We start from the raw sequence: 23,060 nt of genomic DNA, 5'->3' as shown, positions 1-23,060 counted from the left end.
CAATCGCAGCTCGTATCGGCTACCAAGAATTGGCCAATGACGGCTCGATCGGCTACCAAGAATTGGCGAATCACGGTTCGTGTTGGCTACCAAAACTCGGAAAGGGCAGGCCAGCCTCTTGTCAGTTAATGTATTCTGCAAAAGCTTGTTCGAGTCTGCACACAGACGCTATGCGATTTGCGTTTCATTTTGAACTTTCTACAAATGTTACTCACGAGTGTCAGTTTGTGCAGATATATTTACATTCACATACACATTTTTTGAATGATTTTTTAACCATAGTTTCATTTTTATACTTAACACTAATTTCACAAATCGTTCCTATCAATGCTAATACAGAATAATAATAATTATAGTTATACTCTATATTAACATTGATGTTATAAAATATGCTTATAAAATAGACCTACACCTTTAATACTCAGACGATTCTAATCGTGCTGTAGAATAGCATACAGTATATACTGTATATATATAAGATGATACGCTGTGGCAACCCCTAACGGGAACAGCCGAATGAAGAAGAAGATATATATAATTAACTAAATGGTGTGTGTGCTATTTACTATAAGTATATAAACATTTCCCTTTGCAATATTTCCAAATATTTATTTTTACCTACTTCAAATTAATTAAATGTCAACATCAACTAGAATATATTACTTCCCAAAGTTTATAAATACATATAAACACAAGGCTGTGAACTATTATTTATTCATTCTTATTGTGCTTTCATTTTTATTGTACCCCTCTTGATTATCTGTGCGGCCGTCTGAGACCATGGTAAAGGTGCTATATAAGTAAGTGAAATGCGTTATTATTTGTTATAATTATGATTCAATAGAATTTGCAGGCAGTTTGTTTAATTGTGATTTATGCTTGTTGTCCATGTGTTCCTTAACAAATCAATCATTCATTAAACCAAAAAAGAAAAATAAACAACTAAATCTGCAAAGTAGAATTCAAAGCACCGTTGGTTGAAGAGAAAGTTTTTTTTTTAAAAAAATTTAGAGCTATATTCTTCCATTCAGCAATGTGCCATGAGCAGGATTCGAACCGAACTTTCTGCAATAATTTCTGGTAGATCGTCTCTCAAGAATCGCAGCTATACCGCGATATCCTAAAAGCTGCTAGTGTTCATTTAGACTCCAGGTCACATGCGCCTGCGCTCTCGAACGCGGTTTAAACGCACCTTGACGTTTGCATTCCCAGTCTTACACTCTTATTTTCAATTCCTGCTGGACAGCCAGGACATCTTCGGCTCCAGAGCCCGCAGTTTTACCTTTCTATGCCGTTCTCGTTTAAAAACTCTTGTATGTAAACCCCTCCCCCTTGCACTCAGATATTTGTGGATGACTGATTCAAGCTTTCGAGTCAATTTTTTAGTCAAAATATCTTCAGCTTCAACAGCATCACATCACGTCTTAAAATCAAAAGAGATGAGAAACTAACACTTTTCTCCTAAAGCCATCTCTTCTCCGCTTGCCAGATTTTTCGCAGGACGGTACGGAACGGAGGGGTCACTTCCGCCGAGCATGCATGTCAAGCGTTCGATGGAAAACATGTATACCTTCACTCAAATTAGGAAGGGATTTTTTTTTAACTAAACTACACATGACAGGAAAAATACATAAGAAATAAACTCAATCGGCTCCCGTCAGCCACCATCCTTATGAATCCTTGTTATTCAGAGTAATTTACACAGTTGCAGGGATGGATTTTAATCAAACATGTGCTAAAAAACTTTGCCCGGCCGAACACCAACCGTACTTGCAAACCCCTCACCCAAATCCCGTTACACATGTGTGTAATTTATGAACTCTAGTATAGTTCTGCAGTTTGAGTTTTGATGGATTACTATGTCCACTACTTTTCGTCACAGCTGGTTTCTGCTTTTCATTGGACTTCCTACCTTAATGAAGCTGTTGTTACCTTGTTTTGTTTTGTTTTTTTTCTTTTTAATTAGCCCAAATATTAAAAACCGCTTATGCTAATATTTTATTCTTAATTGAGCAGTTATTTACAGTATATGTGTTAGACTGAAAATAATTCATTCTTTTTATTGTATTTATGAACTTTTTCTTTTTAATACTTACAGCACATTGCTGGACCCACCACATGACGATACAGCTCGGGATCCTAGTTGGCAACCCCAAGGCAGACACTTAGTCCAGTCCCACCTTCCAGAAATGACCCTCTATCTGCCACAGCCAGGTGTTGCGTGGGTGTCCCCTTGGCCTGGTTCAGCCACTCGGGTCCTCAACAATGAGGATCTTGCGATCCGGATCACCCTCGGGGAATGGCGCCACATGGCCCTAGTGCAACTGACTCTCCCTCACAATGTAGGTAATGTGGCTCATCCGAGACTCCACGAGCAACCACTTGACACAAAGTCAAACCAGCGGTACCGAAGGATTCTCCGAAGAGACACACACAATACCAAAGGAGTCCAATCTTTGTCTCAGGTCACTGGATAGTGTCCATGTCTCGCAATCATCTATACTAATAAAAGGCAAAGCCCTCACTGACTGACTGACTCACTCACTGACTCACTCATCACTAATTCTCGAACTTCCCGTGTAGGTAGAAGGCTGAAATTTGGCAGGCTCATTCCTTACAGCTTACTTACAAAAGTTAGGCAGGTTTCATTTCGAAATTCAAAGCGTAATGGTCATAACTGGAACATATTTTTTGTCCATACACTGTAATGGAGGAGGCGGAGTCACGTATCGCGTCATCACGCCTCCTACGTAATCACGTGAACTAAAAACAAGGAAGAGATTTACAGCACGAGTCGCACGCGGGAACGAAGGTAAATGACGTTAATTTTTGACTGTCTTTTAATACTGTGTAAGCATACATATTAACACATGTGCAATTAAACGTGTGCATTTACGGGGTGATTTCTCAGGCTTAAAAGCTCACCTTTTATCAAATGCGGGAACAAAGGTAACTGACGTTGTTCACTGTCTTTTAATACTGTGTAACCATACATATTAACACATGTCCAATTAAACGTGTGCATTTACGGGGTGATTTCTCAGGCTTAAAAGCTCGCCTTTTACTAAAAAGGTAAATGCAAAACTATTTTCAATCAGTTTATTGAAACGCTCCCGTTAAGGATTGCAATAACATATTCGCGAGATAAAAGAACGAAGTAGGGGGAAATGGAGGAACAGCCGCAAACAGCGAAGAGCAAAAAATTAATTAAACAATTGAGAACAGAGCGAGTTAAGCATACAAGCATGTTCATAAGGGAAACAAACCACGGTGTAAAACGTAAGTTTAAATAAAGTTTATAGAAACGCTCCCGCTGCGGATTGCAATAACATATTCGCGAGATAAAAGTTTAATGAGAAGACACGAGGTATAAACGAACCACACGCCGTGGCGCAACATTAGGGGCAACAGTTTCAACCATTCTATGATCTGCTTCTCGCAACTGAAAGACGGCACATGGCGGATGTTAGCCGACTTGCTGACCGCAACGTTAGGGGCTTCAAGTATGGCGCTGACGCCACATCTCAGTGCCAACACTTTGCAGACTGTACTTAAAAGACACGCCCTCCTCACTGGACAGTTAAAAACACCAATCAAACTAACGATGACATCAAGTATTACCCAATCAAAAGTAGGAAAGGAGGCATCTTCATAAAATGCGTGTGGGATGATTTGCATGAGACGCTGCTTTAAAAAAAAAATGATTACAAAAATACGGGATAAATCCCGTCCAGTATTGATTCAAAACGGGACGCGCAATTTCATTGTCAAACGCGGCACGATTCCGTATTTTAAAGTACGGGTGGCAACCCTACAGTGCCAGGTAACCACCCATACAATCAGATTGTGATTCAGACTAGGAATGCAATGAATGCAATTACCCCGATCTACATACAAGGCGAAAGTCTTGCAACATTCAAAGATCATGGTTTGGGATAATTAGTTCTTATTAAGTACACCATGGAACATAAAAGAGCTTATGAAGCCTTGAACCGAAAAAAGCATCATCTCAGAGATCGTACAAAAAAAAAAGGAGGTAATGTCGTTTTACTCGCTGTAGATTTTAGTGAAACATTACCAGTTATTCCACGAGGGAGACCAGCAGATGAACTCAACGCTTCTTTAAAATCCATGCTTCTCCCACGGTCGGTTATATGTCGCGTGTTCTCGGGTAGGTACACCAAAAAATGTATACATTTAAGCATGTAATGGGCAAAGAAAAAATGAGGTATACCCAAAGGCACTGCAGTAGTACTCAATGTAACTTTACTTCTTAAATGTTAATGTTTTACTGTTTAATAATTTATACGCTTCTTATATATTGTTCAAATTCTTTTATCAAAATACCAGTGACAGCGCAATGCACGATAACATGGAGTGAATATACCATACGCATCTGCCCACGGCCGCCCTGGTGTGCGCAGATAGGAGTTGATTCTAAAATAAAATAAACATAAAAAGAGTAATACAATCATCACCCATAAAGCGGATAGCAGACGTGACGTATTATATGTGTACCACATTTCAAGTCAATAGGTGAAACAGTTTGCAAGCTACAGGTGATTTAAATATCCTGGACAGACCAACGAAAAGCCACGGTAGCAAATTATACAAGAAGATTTTACTGTTTAATTATTTATATTTATATGAAATGTGCTTCTTATATATTACTTCATATTCTCATATGATAATGATGTTAATGTTGTTTATATTGATTTCTATGTTATTGTAAGTGCATCTATGTGTGTATATGTATGTATGTATGTATGTATGTATGTGTATATATATATATATATATATATAAAAAATATATATATAAAAAATATATGTGTATATGTATATATAATATATCTGTATATGTGTGTATATATGTGTGTATATGTGTATATGTATATATATATGACAGCAACACTCATAACAATGACAACACAATTACATTGACAATCATGTTACGTTATTTTTAAAATGTTTCCTTTACTTTTTCATAACCTCTTTAACACACTACTTCTCCGCTGCGAAGCGCGGGTATTTTGCTAGTATAGCAATAAAACAGCATACAAAAAAATCAGTAAAGTGAGTTTGAGTTTTTGTCAGGCAACCATTTTTTTAAAACTTTTATTGAATTAATTTAAAGCACTTAACCTTCGATACAAGTCAAACTTAACAAAACTAAATTCAGTTTAACTCCCACCCATGAGAAGGAGAGGAAGGCCAACATCCAAAGTAAAACTTTGAGAGTAGTAAAAAGGGAAAAGAGTCCTTCTCTCTGTGGATGAAGACACCAGACAAGACAGCAGGTGTGGTCATATAGCAGCTTTATTTTCTCATCGTCACAGTGAGCAGAGTTTCAGAAAAACAGGCAATCAATATTACATGACAGCGTCAGGGCTCTTCTGAACCCCGTCTGTTGGGTGGGGCAAAGTTTTTATACCCCTAGAATGCGTGATTTAATATCATTATGAAATGCAACAATCGACACTTTTATTATACACAATCCTTGAGCTCCTTCAACGCCCCTTGTGCAACTTGATTTCTTGGCCCCTTTGTTATGGCGTTCAGATGTAAACTAAGGGAAAACATGATAAGGCAGACTCATGTGTGGAATGCTTAGACCTTGAGTCCTTTGGACAAATATTTTTCTGTTTGCTCAGCAAAGCATGTTTTTAAAGCTTACTTCTGCTTAACTTCTTTGACAAGGATTAATACAAGGGAACGAAGAGAACATTCATCTTTCACATTCCCCCCTTTTTGAGCAAATAAAAAATACTTGTGCAGAAGAGAGTTGAGAGGGAAAGGGTAGGAGAGGGGGATGGAGTGGAGTGGGCGGAGGAGTGGCTGTGGTAATCTGAAATGTCCAAGTTCACTGCAGCCGTAACAGGCATATGACGCTGGCGTCTTTTCCGAAGGGTCAGGCATCTGAGCGAAAGGATTATTAGAGTTTGATAATTGGAACCCACATCCTCTTCCGTGCCCTTGCCCTCGACCTCCAAATCTCCAATTTAAGTGCTTATTCTAAAATGTTATTGATTAGATCCTGCCAGGTATTGAAAAAGTTTTGTACAGATCCTCTAAGTGAAAATTTGATTTTTTCCAATTTCAAATAGTATATAACATCAGTTACCCACTGACTTAGAATAGGTGAGCAAGGATAGTTCCAGTTGAGCAAGATAAGTCTATGTGCCAATAGTGAAGTAAAGGCAATTCCAGTTTGTTTGTCCTTTTCCACTTTAAGCCCCTCTGTGAGCCCACCAAACCCAGCTGTTAATGGATTAGGAGGGATTGTGACACCAAGGCTGTCTGAAAAGCATTTAAAAATGTTTGTCCAGAAAACATGTGGCCCAGTGAGGCTGGCACTTGATTGCAACATTGGATCTCGCCCAGGAAACATTTTGAACAATTTTAATGAGACAGATGTGCTCGATAAAGAATTTTAATTTGAATGATTGTATGCTTTGCACATATGGAGCTCGAGTGAATTCTGTGCATTGCTGTCTTCCACTCCTTTTCTGAGATGTTGAGTGAGAGATCCTTTTCCCACTGTACTCTGGGATCTTTAAAAGGGAGGGACTTTAAAATGTTTTTATATATTACGAAGATGCAGTCTGAATCCTCAAGACTGATCAGTATTTCTTCTGGAATAGAATTAGGTGGGAGGTGAGGAAAATAGGGCAGATTTCATTGAGCAAGGTTTGTGATTTGGAGATAGTGGAACAATTGCGTTGATGGGAAGCTAAATTTAGAGTGCAATTGTTTGTAGGATGCAAAGATGTTATTTACAAACAAATCTCTAAATGATTTAATGTCATACGTGGAAAAAGGTGGTTAACATGTAGAGATGCCACAGATAAAAGCTTCTCTAACTTGAAGTGCTTCCTACATTGGTTCTGTATTCTGAGTGAATGAAGGACAATTGAGTTGTTAGTATATTGGAGATAACTTGTATTTACTGGAGTACAAAGCAAAGAATATTTGTCAGGAAGCTACTAAGTTAACAAACAATACAAAACTAAACATTTAAGCAAACCACAAAAATCTTAGTTTATACTTAGTTCCATGGCTAGGTGAAAACCATTTGTCTTTGTCCTTGCAGATGAAATATCAACCCTTAACAGAGGGCCGGTTGCAGTTATGCAGAGGTCTTCAGAGGACAGTTCAAGCAAAGAGAAAGACAATGTCAGCATAGAGCAGTCCTATTGTTTTACAAAGGACAGGCAAGATACAGGGAACTCTTTGTCCACTAGACAAGGCCATGAAGCACAGATGTATCAAAGGTGAAGAAGAAAACTCTAGTAGGAAATGTTCATATTAAAGAGGAGACATTTGACCCCAGCTATGACCTTGGTGAAAAAGAGTTTTGGGACTATGAAGTTCTTTCACTTCAGTAAGAGGTCTGTTCCTCTAGATGTGTCCCTATTAAACAAGAGACTTGTTACACTGCCTCTGTTACCAGTTTAACATCATGGCATGAGAGTCAGAGAACATTATTTGAAGAGACTCTTAGAACAGGATCACAGCCTGAAATAAAAGACAACCATGTTGTCCATAACATATATATATTAAAAATAGCGGCATCCCCTAGTATTTTGTATTTAATAATGAATGATTCACTGCCATTGTCTCAGGAAAATCACCTTTCCTCTGTTGTTCTCACAGGAAATGCCTTGTAAAGTAACAGTTACTGAAACTAGCCATGGTTATTCTTGTGCTGTTTCGGAAGTCACTTTCACTCCTCCAGTGTTCCCGATCATCTTCTAGAGTCACATGCTGTGTCCTTCTCCATGACCCACCCTTATCTTCTCTGAGGCTCTATTTATCCAGTGCACAGGGGGACTGCTACCTGCCTTCTTGATCCTTCTTGGGCTTGTAAAATGTAACAGGAACATTCCAGGAGTTTCTGGAATCCAGAGCTCAGCGTACCTGTGTGACATTTTGCCATCAATTACCCATCCAGCTGCACTTATCTTCAAGGTAATACATTTTGCAAACATGACCACCAGTGTATTGATACTGTGATATTGCTTATTGTGCTCTGGTGGCTAGGGCATTGAGCTTTAAACCACAGAGCTGCTTGTTCACTTAACATACCTTTGTTCAAACTATAACAGATATACAAACACTTTTTTTTGTATCTTCTAGGTTTCCTTGGATAAAGGCATCAGTCAAATACATTTGTCACTGTATTATTATTATTTTTATTATTATATATGGTTTGAATTTTTCTTACAAACTCCAAAATATTTAGTCAGATGATGTAGTGTATTGGCTAAGGCACTGCACATTAAAACCAGAAGGTTGCAGGTTGCAGTTTACAACTAGTGACCCCAAGTCCTGAGCAAGTCACTTAACTTGCCTAAGCTGTACTCTGATATTGTAAGCTGTTTGTCTAATGATGGCATTTACACAGTATGTGTGCATATAATATATAATAAGGGCGGCGCAGTGGATAGCGCTGCTGCCTTGCAGTTGGGAGACCTGGGGACCTGGGTTCACCTCCTGGGTCCTCCCTGTGTGGAGTTTGCATGTTCTCCCTGTGTCTGTGTGGGTTTCCTCCGGGCACTCCGGTTTCCTCCCACAGTCCAAAGACATGCAGGTTAGGTGGATTGGCGATTCTAAATTGGCCCTAGTGTGTTTGTGTGTGTCCTGTGGTGGGTTGGTTCCTGCCCTGTGTTGGCTGGGATTGGCTCCAGCAGACCCCCGTGACCCTGTGTTCAGATTCAGCGAGTTGGATAATGGATGGATGGATAATATATAATAAAAATGTATCTTCTCTTATTATAGATAGAGCTATATTGTCATTGTCACCTTTACAAAGGAATTATGCTAGAACTATTAAAAGTTCAGTATGTTGAATTCAGTACCTTAAAGTAAAGATGTGGGGATGTGGATAGAATGCATAGAAGTAAATAAACCAAGGGTAATATCCTATTGCAACACCCAAGGGGGGAAATGGGTGTGCCCCCTACACTGTATATATAGATAGAGGAAACCTGTCCTCACTATTTCTGCTACTTCCAATATACGTAGGAAGCCCAAATTTCCCATGCTCATCCTTTACACTGTACTTACAAATGTTAATTATGTTTCATTTCGCACCATGCCCCATAATGAACTTTTGAAAATAACATCTTCTTTTTGGTGGTTCTCACCATTATGCTATAAGAAACTTTCAGAACTGACCTCTTCTTTTGGCAGTTTCATTCCTTATTTCCGTTGACAGAGGATTTATTTCACGGCAGAGGCACACAAGTGTCGTTCCCAGTCCCCCTTCCTTTTTTCGCACAGCCGCTGTCCGCCCACCTACCACATGGTTGGCTCCCTACCTATATACAGTATCTCACAAAAGTGAGTACATCCCTCACATTTTTGTAAATATTTTATATCTTTTCATGGGACAACACTGAAGATATGACACTCTGATACAATGTAAAGTAGTCAGTGTACAGCTTGTATAACAGTGTAAATTTGCTGTCCCCTCAAAATAACTCAACACACAGCCATTAACATCAACAAAAGTGAGTGCACTCCTAAGTGAAAAATGCCCAAATTGTGCCCAAAGTGTCAATATTTTGTGTGGCCACCATTATTTTCCAGCACTGTCTTAACTGTCTTGGGCATGGAGTTCACACGAGCTTCACAGGTTGCCAATGGAATCCTCTTCCACTCCTCCATGATGACATCACAGAGCTGGTGGATGTTAGAGACCTTGCGCTCCTCCACCTTCCGTTTGAGGAGGCCCCACAGATGCTCAATTGGGTTTAGGTCTGGAGACATGCTTGGCCAGTCCAGCACCTTTACCCTCAGTTTCTTTAGCAAGGCAGTGGTCGTCTTGGATGTGTGTTTGGGGTCATTATCATGTTGGAATACTGCCCTGCGGCCCAGTTTCCGAAGGGAGGGGATCATGCTCTGCTTCAGTATGTCACAGTACATGTTGGCATTCATGGTGCCATCAATGAACTGTAGCTCCCCAGTGCCGGCAGCACTTATGCAGCCCCAAAGCATGACACTCCCACCACCATGCTTGACTGTAGGCAAGAAACACTTGTCTTTGTACTCCTCACCTGGTTGCTGCCACACACACTTGACACCATCTGAACCAAATAAGTTTATCTTGGTCTCATCAGACCACAGGACATGGTTCCAGTAATCCATGTCCTTAGTCTGCTTGTCTTTCTTGTGCATCACCTTTAGAAGAGGCTTCCTTCTGGGACGACAGCCATGCAGACCAATTTGATGCAGTGTGCGGCGGGCGTATGGTCTGAGCACTGACAGGCTGACCCCCCACCCCTTCAACCTCTGCAGCAATGCTGGCAACACTCATACGTCTATTTTCAAAAGACAACCTCTGAATATGACGCTGAGCACAGGCACTCAGCTTCTTTGGCTGACCGTGGTGAGGCCTGTTCTGAGTAGAACCTGTCCTGTTAAACCTGTCGCTGTATGGTCTTGGCCACCATGCTGCAGCTCAGTTTCAGGGTGTTGGCAATCTTCTTATCACCTATGTAGAGCAGCAATCCTTTTTTTCAGATCCTCTGAGAGTTCTTTGCCATGAGGTGCCATGCTGAACATCCAGTGACCAGTATGAAAGAGTGTGAGAGCGATAACACTAAATTTAACACACCTGAGACCATGTAACACGAACGAGTCACATGACACCGGGGACGGAAAATGGCTAATTGGGCACAATTTGGACATTTTTTACTTAGGGGTGTACTCACTTTTGTTGCCAGCGGTTTGGACATTAATGGCTGTGTGTTGAGTTATTTTGAGGGGACAATAAATTTACACAAGCTGTACACGGATTACTTTACATTGGAGCAAAGTGTCACATCTTCAGTGTTGTCCCATGAAAAGATAGAATGAAATATTTACAAAAATGTGAGGGGTGTACTCACTTTTGTGAGATACTGTACATGCTGACTGATTTGTGAAACACCAGTGTGTTCATTATTTGAAAAAGTGAAGGCTACATTCCGTTTTAGTTTTTGATCTTTTAGTGTACAATACAACTTATTTTTGTATAGCCCTATTGACTGAGTGCAGACACAGAGCACTGTGAACAAATTCTCAAGTAAAATGCATGTATAGACTATACAAATTATTTGTATATACTGTCAGGTATTGAAATCCAAAAAATCAATCATAAAATCAGACTCCGACTTATAGGACACTTCATTTTCTTTTTTCTTTTACATCTTCTTGCCTCCTCCAATCTCACATCAGTTTCTCAGACACATCGAATTTTGTTGCAGCAGCACAGTTACCAATTTCTTTTGCCACTTCAACGACTTTTAATTTAAAACCAGCTTTATATTTTCTTCTGATCGTAGATAAGGGATGCTCTTACGATAAAGGTGTATGAGGGTGTGAGATACAAAAAACACAAAACAGTGCAAATGTCGCTTCAATAATTTGGGTATTACCGTGTGGTCACGTAGGCACAATACATAAAGGCAGTGCGCTCCGTGGTTACTCTCACCTGGGAGTCACCTGAGGGTGTTAGCATATCATAATAGCGTGAGTTTTCCTCATTCGACTTGTATGACCGACATTATAAAATACCGGAAATTATACAATAAAATCAAGCCCCGAGGAGAACTTAAAGCGCGAGAATACCGTATATGGGATATATAAAAATACCACAAGTTTGTTAAAACACACAGAAAACAAAATAAACTGATTAACATAAATGGAAACCGTCAACATCTGTCCATAATTAATTCCTGTACTGCAGTCAATTGGCAACAGAAGGTAACAGAGGTAAATATTGTAAAAGAGGAAGCCGGACACAATCAAAGCCATGCAGACCTCAGCCAACAAGCCGCCTACCCTCTCCTGCTAGTTAGGCTAGCATACGTACTGTACGTATAACTACAATGCAGTAGAAATTTATGTTTTGCCAAGATATTAGGAATCTTCTCAAAGCCCACTTTAAAAGAAAAGAACCCTTCCCAGAATGAAACGGTTAGATGAGAAAGCACACAACCTATCAAAGGGCCATTACAGAACAGTTAATTATCCCTTTAATTGAGTTGATTTACTAGGGGGTATTTACTTTTCCCCATAGTACCAGCTGGTATTAGACAACTTTGCTAATTTCATACATAATATTAAAACATGGTATTTTTTCATACAGGTGCCCTTAAGCTAACATTATTTTGTGGTTGAAGATTTGGAGACATTAAGAGTTAAAAATCTGCAATAACAGAGGAAATCAGGAAGGGGGTCGATATATGTTTTCACAGCACTGTACATTCGATTGTGTCTTTTTTTACTGACATATGTCTTATCTATATCCTAAAGTGTAGCATTAAAGTTTCTTACTTCATTAAAATGTCAGTTAAATAATCGTAACGGACAATTTATAAGGAAATCATTCGACTCTCAAAGAGATGAGCTGTGCTGTTGAAGGAATTCTTCCAAGATCTTTCAAATTCCAGCCCTCTTCACCTTGGTAACCACATTCCAGCAAAATGAAGGATAACATCATCCAATCCTGCCCGTTTCCGCACATACAACACTGAGGAGGGCTATAGGACTGACCTTTACAAAAATAACCACCTCTACGGCCAAATTACGACCTTGAATCATTTCATGTCATGCGATGCCAGACGTTGCAGCATGCAGCATGTAGCAGTGGTAACTGCTTGCAAAGAGTCTGCTTTCAATTTTTTAACTTGTAAATTTCTTTGGATGTTTATTCCCGTCACTCAAAACAATTAATTGCTATATTTCGCAAAAATTACCCCTGCTTGCCAAGGATATTGTCGTACAGGCGCAAATTTTTGTGTTGTTTTCTTGTGACAGCAATTCAGTACAAGTATATGGGACAATCAAGGGACAACAACTGACAATGTATGTACATATTTAGTTTTAATCTGGTTAAACTTTAGTGAGTGCAGTAACATGGTTGAGCCAAAATGACATTTGAAAATTCATGTTTCAAGATATCTGAAATGCATCTTATGATATCCAAAGCAGATTTTAAGATATTATGAAACAGTGTCGTGCGGTGAGGTTCATGGCTGGTGAGGCACTGAGTCCTACAGAGTCAGATTTACAATTATACAAACCCAAAAGAATAGGTTATTGACTATTCAGTTGGCAGCAGGCACATTGGTTATGTTTCACATCTCACCAGAATTCTTTACACACATATTGGTAAGGCACATATTTGGCTAAGAAAGAACTTTACATTTATAGCGGCGGGAGAGCGGGCATTTGCTCTGCACCCTCCATGTGTTCTAAATTTGCCGTTGGAATTCCATAATTCATACTCATTAACTACCAATGAAAGTATTGAGTAATATACAAAAACAAAACGGATTTCAATTTGACCTTAATTGAAATATTTAGTTTTTTTTTTTAAGCTTTTTATTCTTATGCTTTAATCGATTTTAATAGAGACTGATCAACAAAATTATAACAATAAAAACAAAAGAAAATTTTATTTAAGGTCAAAATGTGGTTTTTAAATATTAGATTGTTTTCTGCTTAGTCTGATCCATTTTTTATAAAACTGAAAACCGCTTATGGTCTTACCTTTACTTGTAAATAAAATCCAAGTGCCTGTGCCAATGTTAATTTGTCTTGCAGCCAACACGTGATTCAACTTGGAGCTTCACTTATACGGCATCATTATATGCAAACGTGTCATGTTTACATCAAGAATTCAGAATGACATAACCTTATGCCGGGGTTTAGATTAGTTGACCTTCGTTCCTGAAAGTATTACATGATTACCTACATTAGAAATATTACATTTTGATACGTTAAGAAAATATTACTGCGTTGGCCGGGAATCGAACCCGGGTCAACTGCTTGGAAGGCAGCTATGCTAACCACTATACCACCAACGCAATACAATACTATCTCTTATATGTCGATTATTATCTAACTTATTTTGTATTCCTGGTATATTTAGAAATCAATGCTTACACATTTTTAATAGATCAGAAATGGCTAAATGCGTCCCTCACATCTTTCATCAGCGGATTACTTACCAGCTGCTCAAAGCATTCTTCCTTCTGCTAAGCTTTTGTAATGCGCATGCGTCTTTCTCACTCAGACGGCGTGCGGATTTCTGGGAAGTTCAAATCTCTGAAGTGTGATTTCACGGTATTGCCGCGCTCTTTCTGCAAGTGGAATTCCTCGTATTGTTACAAAGACTGGGCTTAATTTTCGCGTTGAGTGTTTTGCTTTACGTGTTTATATTGTAGGTAATAATTTGTGACTCGATGCAATGAGAATGTTATACAGGTGAAATCGTGTTTATAGGTTTACTCACACGTTACTAAAGTAATATTTTCTGAAAAATAAGTTGTGCGAATCCTGTTTTACATTTGCGTTCAAATGACAGAAGGTTTTGTTGTGAGCAGTTTATGTATAAAAACTTGTCGTTTGAAAGATGACAGTTTATTTTTAAACCGTAAACCCGTTTTTAACAAGGAGCTTTGTTTTAGTGGTTTAGTTATAGTCGGACTGTAAGAGCAATTCGTTTTAAGATAAGTTAATTGTATTTGTAATTACTTATGTTATTAATTGAGTTGTATATGGTCCATATTTTGAAGAACTATGTCCATCTATTATCCAACCCGCTATATACAGGGTCACGGGGGTATGCTGGAGCCAATCCCAGCCAACACAGGGCGCAAGGCAGGCAACAAGACCGCAGGGCACACACTAGGGACAATTTAGGATCGCCAATGCATAATTTATATTAAGGAATGATAGGAAGTCTAATTAGTTGGAAATAGTTTTTTTTTTATTTGTCATTCCTTTAAATACAATTGATATGTACTCCATTAATCTGTCCTGCAAAAAACTTTAATTCTGTGAAATGGAGTAGGGCTAAAACTATTACTGTGGAGTAGTTTAATTTGTTTTGTACATAGGCATTTGAAACAGTTTAGGTTAAATATATTTATGCTATTTTTTTTTTTTTTTTTTAAGTTTTGCAATACAGTTCTTTTGAATTTAAGAAACAATTTAGAATAACTTGATTCATCAAAATCTTCTGTCCATGCTCTCTGTACCCCTCTCCCTGGGTCAATGTGTTTGGATTTAAACATATTACTGTAATGTATCATGCAGAGCCACCGTGACTGCAGGTTTTCACTCCCACCTCTTTCCAATTTGGACAGTTATTGCTTCAAATGCAACCGACTTGTTTTGTCTTCATTTTAATTGACTTGTTTAATTTACTTTTTAAAATTCTGAACCCTTCATTGTTCCATTTTTTTCCATTAACCTGTAGCCAAGTAATAATAAGATGCAAAGGAAGTCAACCAAATAACTTGATCCCATTTGCACCATACATACATCATATAACATCTGTATCAATAAAATATTTGAAAAGAAAAACAAAGGTCTGTAAAATATTGATGTGCCCTGGCCAACAAAATATTTGGATGGTGTTCTAAGAAAAACAAACCACTGTAGTTTTTGAATTGTCTGGTTTTAGCCAAATGAGAACATTAATAGGCCACCAATTAAATAATGTGAACTAGCAGGAAGAATCATAGTACATTCTAATTAAGGAACTTGTTGGAGTGAAAATGGTGGCCTTCTAGGAAGTGAGTTTTTCCCACAATGGACTGATCACCTGTTGACTAACTTTGCATCTCTTTATTGTTTAGCTGCTATAGTTGGTGCGGGGTGGGGCAATTCAGGGTTAAAAATCTTTAAAAAGAAAGTTATAATGAGAGGGTCTGGTTTCAGACCTGCAGTGACAGAGCCCTCTGTGGACCCTGTTACATTATTCAGGGGAATGTTGTTAGAAATGTGAAGTGCCGTTCAGTAAGTTCATGGACTGAGAGGTTGATTTTTGGTGCATGGATTCTCAAACTCAGTCCTAGGGACAAATGTGGCCACAGATTTTTACTCTAACTGACTTCTGTTTTTAATAGGGATGCTAGCCTAATTAACCAAGCTGGTATTTCCAGGTTTCTATGTTTTGGGGTCAGTCAGACCTGGATTAATGCACATGGATTTTAAGGCGGGGGAACATGACTATATGACAAAAAAAAAGACTTCTAAGTTTTTCAATACATTTTCAAGTGCTTATAATAATAATTTATTATTATTGTATTTATAATAACGCAGTGATTTTATTTAAAAGAATCAATAGACACGTGTGGACCGTGCAGTCTAATAGGTGTGCTTGGTTCACTTTCTAGAAATTTATTTATTCAAATTTGTGTGCTCATTCATTCTCATAAAAATTCTTTTATAGATAGATACTTCTTAATGCTGCCTCCCCAGCACACCACTGCGTAGAAGAGGGCACTCGCCACAACCATCTGATAGAACATCTGCAGCATCTTACTGCAGATGTTGAAGGATGCCAGTCTTCTAAGGACGTACAGGCGGCTCTGTCCTTTCTTGCACAGAGAATCAGTATTGGCAGTCCAGTCCAATTTATCGTCCAGCTGCACTCCCAGGTATTTATAGGTCTGCACCCTCTGCACACAGTCACCTCTGATGATCACGGGGTCCATGAGGGGCCTGGGTCTCCTAAAATCCACCACCAGTTCCTTGGTTTTGCTGGTGTTTAGTTGTAGGTGGTTTAAGTCGCACCATTTAACAAAGTCCTTGATGAGGTTTCTATACTCCTCCTCCTGCCCACTCCTGATGCAGCCCACGATAGCAGTGTCGTCAGCAAACTTTTGCACGTGGCAGGACTCAGAGTTATATTGGAAGTCTGATGTATATAGGCTGAACAGGACCGGAGAAAGTACAGTCCCCTGCGGCGCTCCTGTGTTGCTGACCACAATGTCAGATCTGCAATTCCCGATTTTTCCTAATTTTTTTTTTTTTCCTAATTTTTCCTAATTAAGACTGAAAACTGCCTCCTTAAAAAATATAATAGGTGGATTTAAAATGGTTTATTCTAAATGATAAACGTAAGGGAAGAGACAAGTGAAAATGCGCAAACGTCAAACTGATTTTGTGTAGAATGAATTTATACAATTGCTTATTGAAAATAACTCCAGTCCACTGTTTTCTTCTTTTTGTGTGTTTGTGTTTTGAATTCCTCACCCTGCTCAACTTAAAATCTAATAAACTTTACATTTATTTCTAATAAAGCACAAATGGCTTACTTAAACACCCAGTTAAACAACTAGCCTGAGCCTCACTCACCCAGCTACTGTTGCAATTAGTGAAGTCATGCAAGGTTGTGAGTTTATTCAACAGGCTGAAGAAGCAAATCCCTTTTTCAGTAATCAGTACTATAGTTGGGCTATGTATGTATCTATGGTCTGATGGAAGACATTAAAGGTCAGTTTATTGAACGAGTTCTCAAAATTAAAAAAAAAAAAACTGCAGTTCAGATTAATCAACTAAAATAGGTGGGCCTGATCATATATTTTTATCTGTGAAATCGTGCTTTAATAAATGTCAATTCAGTCAGTTCTGTCCTTTATGTTATAGGGCAGGGAAAAAAGTTTGAGCACGGATGGTCTAACTGACTAGTTTCAGACAAGCCCCTAAAAATAAGTTATGTACTTTATAGCAACCTGTGATGTTTTTACGAATACTTTCTCTCCTTTGAGTGTCTGGAAATTGTGTGACCATATGTATCGTTCAAAGTGCAATTTGTTACATTTCATTTAAGTTTGGGCTCAATGATTCGGGTTCGTTTGCGATGTCACTGTTTTGTGCACATGATGAGCTCCCCCTCCCCACCACTAACCTGTCACGTTTTTCTTCTCCACTTTTGTGTTTTGCTAAACGATAGGTTAATCTGGTCCCGGGTTAATGTAAATGTTCTTTTTTTAAAGACCATCCAAGTATTTATGAATATTACGTGGAGAATAATTTTTAATTTTCCATTCGTTCAGTGTGCATTTCCAGGTGTTCTGTTTATTTAGTCAGTTTACTAATGCATACACCCTTCAGGATTTACTATTGTTTGCCAAGGTGTCAGCTCTGCTCGTTGCTAATTCTAATTTTTAAGATACAATTAAGGAAGCATACTCCACAGAACAAAGGAGGAAATTAATAGGAAACCCACAAGAATGTTAAACATTTAAATTTCTAAATACTGTACAAGTGTTAAAACAGCACTGTTGTGCTTACTCGCGGAAAGAGGGGGGGGGGGGGGGGGGAGCTAGCTAATTTAAAGGAAATCAGATAAAGTGGAAATAACTTTGTGATTGTGAAACTGGGTGGAATAAAGCCCTGCAGCGAGTGAGAACCACTGGTTTAATGGATAGCCGTTAAGTGTGCACGTGAAAGCAGCCGACATGGATGTATCGAGAATAAATAAATGTAATGCACTTTGCTAATAAAAACTAATAAGGTAATGTGTTCGACTTCAATAGCAAAACAGAGTTTACTTTTTTATATTTGTACTTTGTGGGCATTTTTCTCTCTTTTTTTGTTATTTATTTTTTTTTTGTTTTAAGCTCTTTTTAAGAACTCCGCTAGGTGGCAAATGTAGTAAGCATTCTCTCTCTCGAAGTGTCCTGTCCGATGCAGACTTTAGCGATCATGGTCTTCCACCGGTCTCTCCTTCCTTGCCATATTGTAATTTATGATATTGGCCTTTATTTATACTCTGTATGCATACATGTCTTTACACGTGCACATGTTTATACACTGTAATAAGAATGAGTCTCCAGACATTATAAAGGTGTGGGGCAGGCACCCATATATTATTTCCCAGCTGCAAAAGTTTTTGAAATATTTGAACAGAGATATTCACAAGACTGAGTCCAAAACAAAACTGAATATTTGAAGTAAGATTGCGGTTTTAAGGGCTGTGGAAGGAAATTATATCATCTAGGCCGGAAACAGAAGCGAAGTCATCAGAGGTACCAGGGTCGGAAGTGACGTCATCAGAGGTGCCGGAACCTGGTGAGATTTCCTGGGAAAGGTCTGCAAGAAACTGAGAGAGACAGTCAGCACACTCTGCCACTCCCTGGTCTGGTGTAGTATTATAGTTACCCAGGCCGTTTAGCTGTCTCCTAATCGCACGTGTGTGACAAGCCCCCCCCTTAGCCCAGACCCACCGGGTTGGGCAAACTGCACCGAGAGGTCGTGAGAACGAGAAAGGGCATTGGCGTTGGAGTGAAAAGAGCCCTTACAATGAAGAAGTGAATACTTAAATGGTTGAAGTTCAAGAAACCACCTAGTGACCCGAGGATTCAACTCTTTGTGTAGGGCCATCCACTGTAAGGATGCATGATCCGTCACAAGAGTGAACTCCCGACCCAACAGGTAGTACTTCAACTGTGTAATTGGCCATTTAATCGCAAGCGCCTTCCGTTGTACTGCTGCATACCTGGTCACCCGATCCACCTGTTTCCAGCTGAGGTACATGACGGGGTGTTCTACACCATCGACGTTTTGGCTCAACACGGAACCAAGACCTGTGTCTGAAGAATGAAAGGTAGAGAGAAATCAGGAGCTTTCAAAATTGGTTTAGAGGTAAGGGCCTGTTTTAAGTCACTAAATGCAGCCTCCGTCGTATCATCCCATACCACATTGTTAGGAGCCCTCTTCTTTGTTAAGTCAGTCAATGGGTGCCGCTCTCCATGAAAACCGGGGTACAAACTGGTGGTATCCCTCCTCCTTGAAATATTTGAACAGAGATATTCACAAGACTGAGTCCAAAACAGTACTGAATATTTAGAGGTAAGATGGCGGTTTTAAGGGCTGGGGAAGGAAATGATGTCAACAGAGGTACCAGGGCCGGAAGTGACGTCATCAGAGGTGCCGGAACCTGGTGAGATTTCCTGGGAAAGGTCTGCAAGAAACTGAGAGAGACAGTCAGCACACTCTACCACCCCCTGGTCTGGTGTATTACAGTTACCCAGGCCATTTAGCTGTCTCCTAATCACACGTGTGTGACAACATGCAACCAGTGTTGTCTTGGGGACCCACTGAACAGCACATTTTCCAGATGTCCAGAACACTCTGCATCTCGTCCCCAACAGCAGGTCCCTGAATAAATGTCACGGAATTCTGTGGCTGTAGTAGCCACAGAGGGTCTGCCACTGGTGGCATGCAGTCAGACATAAAAGATCCATCATCTGCTGTAGGTGCAAAAGGGGCTGGAATAAAATACCCATGGCCCTCCAGGATTCGAGTATGGCATCCTTTCTGTAAAACTAACATTGTTGGTTACATATTTGATACTTGATCATATACGCCTCAATGCAAACCTGCATCCTGATTACTGTTAACACTCTCCAACAGCCCCAAACACTGCAAGGTCTAATCTCATAACTACACAGAGCAGGTAACTGTTACCATATTCAGTGGTAGCAGCTGGCACTAGATAGTCTAGGGGTTCACTTCAGTTCATAACCCTTAGTTTTTTTTTTCAGTCTGTACAAGACAGGGTTAAAAATTACAGAAACTGAGCTCTACTCAATAGCCTCTCACCTTGGAGGATTGTGGGATATGTGACACAAGCACATTATACAAATTTTTAGTGCTTTGTGTAGCACTGTGGGAAGATGATAACTTTTCTGAAGCAGTGCTCACTACTTTGCCGAGCTGCAGGTCATGGACCTGTAGGAAACGGTCATTGCCTTCTGTGATACTCCAAACATTATTACATTTTTCAGGGAGAACAATCTCTGGTGAGCTTTCTTGACCATGACAAATTTACTATCCTTGCCAGCAATCCCATGCCAAAGAAACTGAAATCTTTTACAGCTGGCTATTGACTTCTAAAGGTGGGCATAACCTTTTTGCTTATCGACAACCACCATAATGGTGGGCATACAGTAATGTTTTTGATTATAGACAACCACCATTCTTTTGTTAAAATTTAAATTCAGATTCTTAAAATTTTATCATTTGATCAAATGAATGGAACGCTGGACAGAACTGCCATTATTTGATGGGACCCATGTCTGTGTCATCAGCAGACTTTACCATTCTTATAGAATCCAAATGTGAAGTGCAGTCATATAGGTACATCAAATAAGATGGTAACAATACATAGTCCTGTACAGCACCCATTCTTGGGGTGAAAGGTTTAGATATCTTGTCCCATAGTGTTTACATGCTGTTCTGCTTGTGTCCCCTCTCAGCTCACACCTACATTGGTGATAGCCAGCAGAGATGATCTGTGGACTTGTGGAATTCTGCCTCATCCTGGTCTTCCCATCAGTGTGACTCAGCAAGAAGTGGCATTTAGCAGACCAAGTGACATTTTCAGTATTCTCGTATTCTTATTTAATGTACCACTGGAACCACAATTTTTCTGTCTCACAAGAGAGACTTGATTGCATGATCAGATGTCATTCTCTGTTGGAGACAAGGTAAGATGAAAAATGTTCTGATATGCTGCTTTTTTGGCATTACTTTTATACTGTGCTGTTAGGTGAGAGACCATAGACCATTTCTTACTCTGTAAGTCATGGCCCCTTTCATTAACAGTTTTTGTTTCTCCTTTGTGTTTAAAAAATCCTTTAAGATGGTGGACCATTCTTGATTCACCTGTCACAATGTTGTGTGTGGAAATGTCTGGGGTGTGTTGCTATTCCTGATGTGCTTATTTCTGTCCATCTGACACCCTTTATCAGGCAGCGTGTAAAGCCACTTAAATCTTTATTCTTGTACAAGGGGGCTCCGCCCCCTGCTCGCTTCGCTCGCCTACCCCCGGTGTTGGGTAACCCGAAATACATTGATGAATGTATGAGATATGTGCCTGCATTGCTTGCGGCATTTCAGATGCGCAGTGTAGGCGCCTGCGTTCATTGATTATATCCAGGCGGGCTCGTGTTTGTATCTCTGTCAGTTGTGGTCTTTCGTTTTGAACCCGTGCCTGCTTTGCTTCCGCAGTTTCTGACGCGCGTTGTAGGCGTCTATGTAAATTGTATTTGTCCACGCGGAGCAGTTTGGTTTTGGAGCCGAGACAGTTTTTCTTCCGCGGTTTCAGACGCGCGTTGTAGGCGCCCACGACTATTGTTTTTATCCATGCGGGCTCGCTTTTGTAGCTCCGTTAGTTGAGCTGGATCGTTTTGGAGCTGTGACCGTGACTCCATTAGTTATCCGTTGTCTACCGTTAGTAATATGGATAATTGCACTTACTGTTAATACGGAGCGTTTTCTGTGGTTGTACCGTTAATAATGCATCACTGTAATATGATTCACATATGCTATATGGTTTGGACATGTGAGGATGCCGTACGTTTAATACGGAGAGTTCGTTTATTCTCATTACCCGGACCATGCTGTGTAGTGTGGACGTTTAGTTCAGAAGCGCTTTGTAGGCGCCTGGGCCTTTCGTACTTTCTTGCGCCTTCCGTACTATCTTTATGGACCTTTGCGGACGCCGTAGTGTGTCTTACGTGTGACTCTGGGGTGCAGTGCAGAATCCTCTTTTCTGTGTGGCTGTGTCGTTAGTCGTTAGCTATGGGCGCGTTGTTGCTTCATGTCCTATTCAGAAGCGCATTGTAGGCGCCTGCACCTTTCGTACTTTCCCACGCCTTCCATACTATCTTTATGGACCTGTGGAGCCTCTGTAGCCTCTTCCGTTTGACTCTGGGGTGCAGCGCAGAATCCTCTGTTTTCTGTGGCTGTGTCGTTAGTCGTTAGCTATGGGCGCGTTGTTGCTTCATTTCTCATTCACGTTAGTTGAGCTCTTTCGTTTTTGGGCCGTGACTCCTTCGTTTGCGGTGGATAAGACTTTGCTTGCGGTTTATGAGACGCGCGCTGTAGGCGCCTACGCAGTATGTCTCATGGTCCCATCGCCGTGTACCTGCGTCCATGCCTTCCGGTTTAGCATTCTCGGTTAGTAATATGGATCTTCATTTTTTTCCCTTTTACTTGCAGTCCAACATCCCAATGGCACCTGCCCACCCTACCTTTATTAGCATTACCTGCACATATGATGCTGTCACATTTTTGTGCAGTCAATTATACAGTAAGGTCAAGCACACCTAATAAAGGGTCCATTTAATGTAGATCATAAGAACTATTTTTCAAAGAGTGTTCAGTGGCCTTAAATGTAACAGGCAGAAAAAAAAACAAATGGTGATCATAACAGGCAAAGATGAGTGTTCATGAGGGATAGATATACTGTGAGGATGGAATAGAAT

General features: G+C 39.8%; 1 non-coding gene across 1 annotated transcript; it reads right to left on the bottom strand.

The window, feature by feature from the left end:
* Positions 1 to 13,784: 13,784 nt before the first annotated feature.
* Positions 13,785 to 13,856, bottom strand: trnag-ucc (transfer RNA glycine (anticodon UCC)). Its single transcript has one exon. It is a non-coding gene; the product is annotated as a tRNA-Gly (tRNA).
* Between the last annotated feature and the right edge of the window lie 9,204 nt (positions 13,857 to 23,060).

Source organism: Erpetoichthys calabaricus, chromosome 5 (genome assembly GCF_900747795.2).
Source record: "Erpetoichthys calabaricus chromosome 5, fErpCal1.3, whole genome shotgun sequence".
Lineage (NCBI taxonomy): Eukaryota > Metazoa > Chordata > Cladistia > Polypteriformes > Polypteridae > Erpetoichthys > Erpetoichthys calabaricus.
This window is presented reverse-complemented; position numbering and strand designations above follow the sequence as displayed.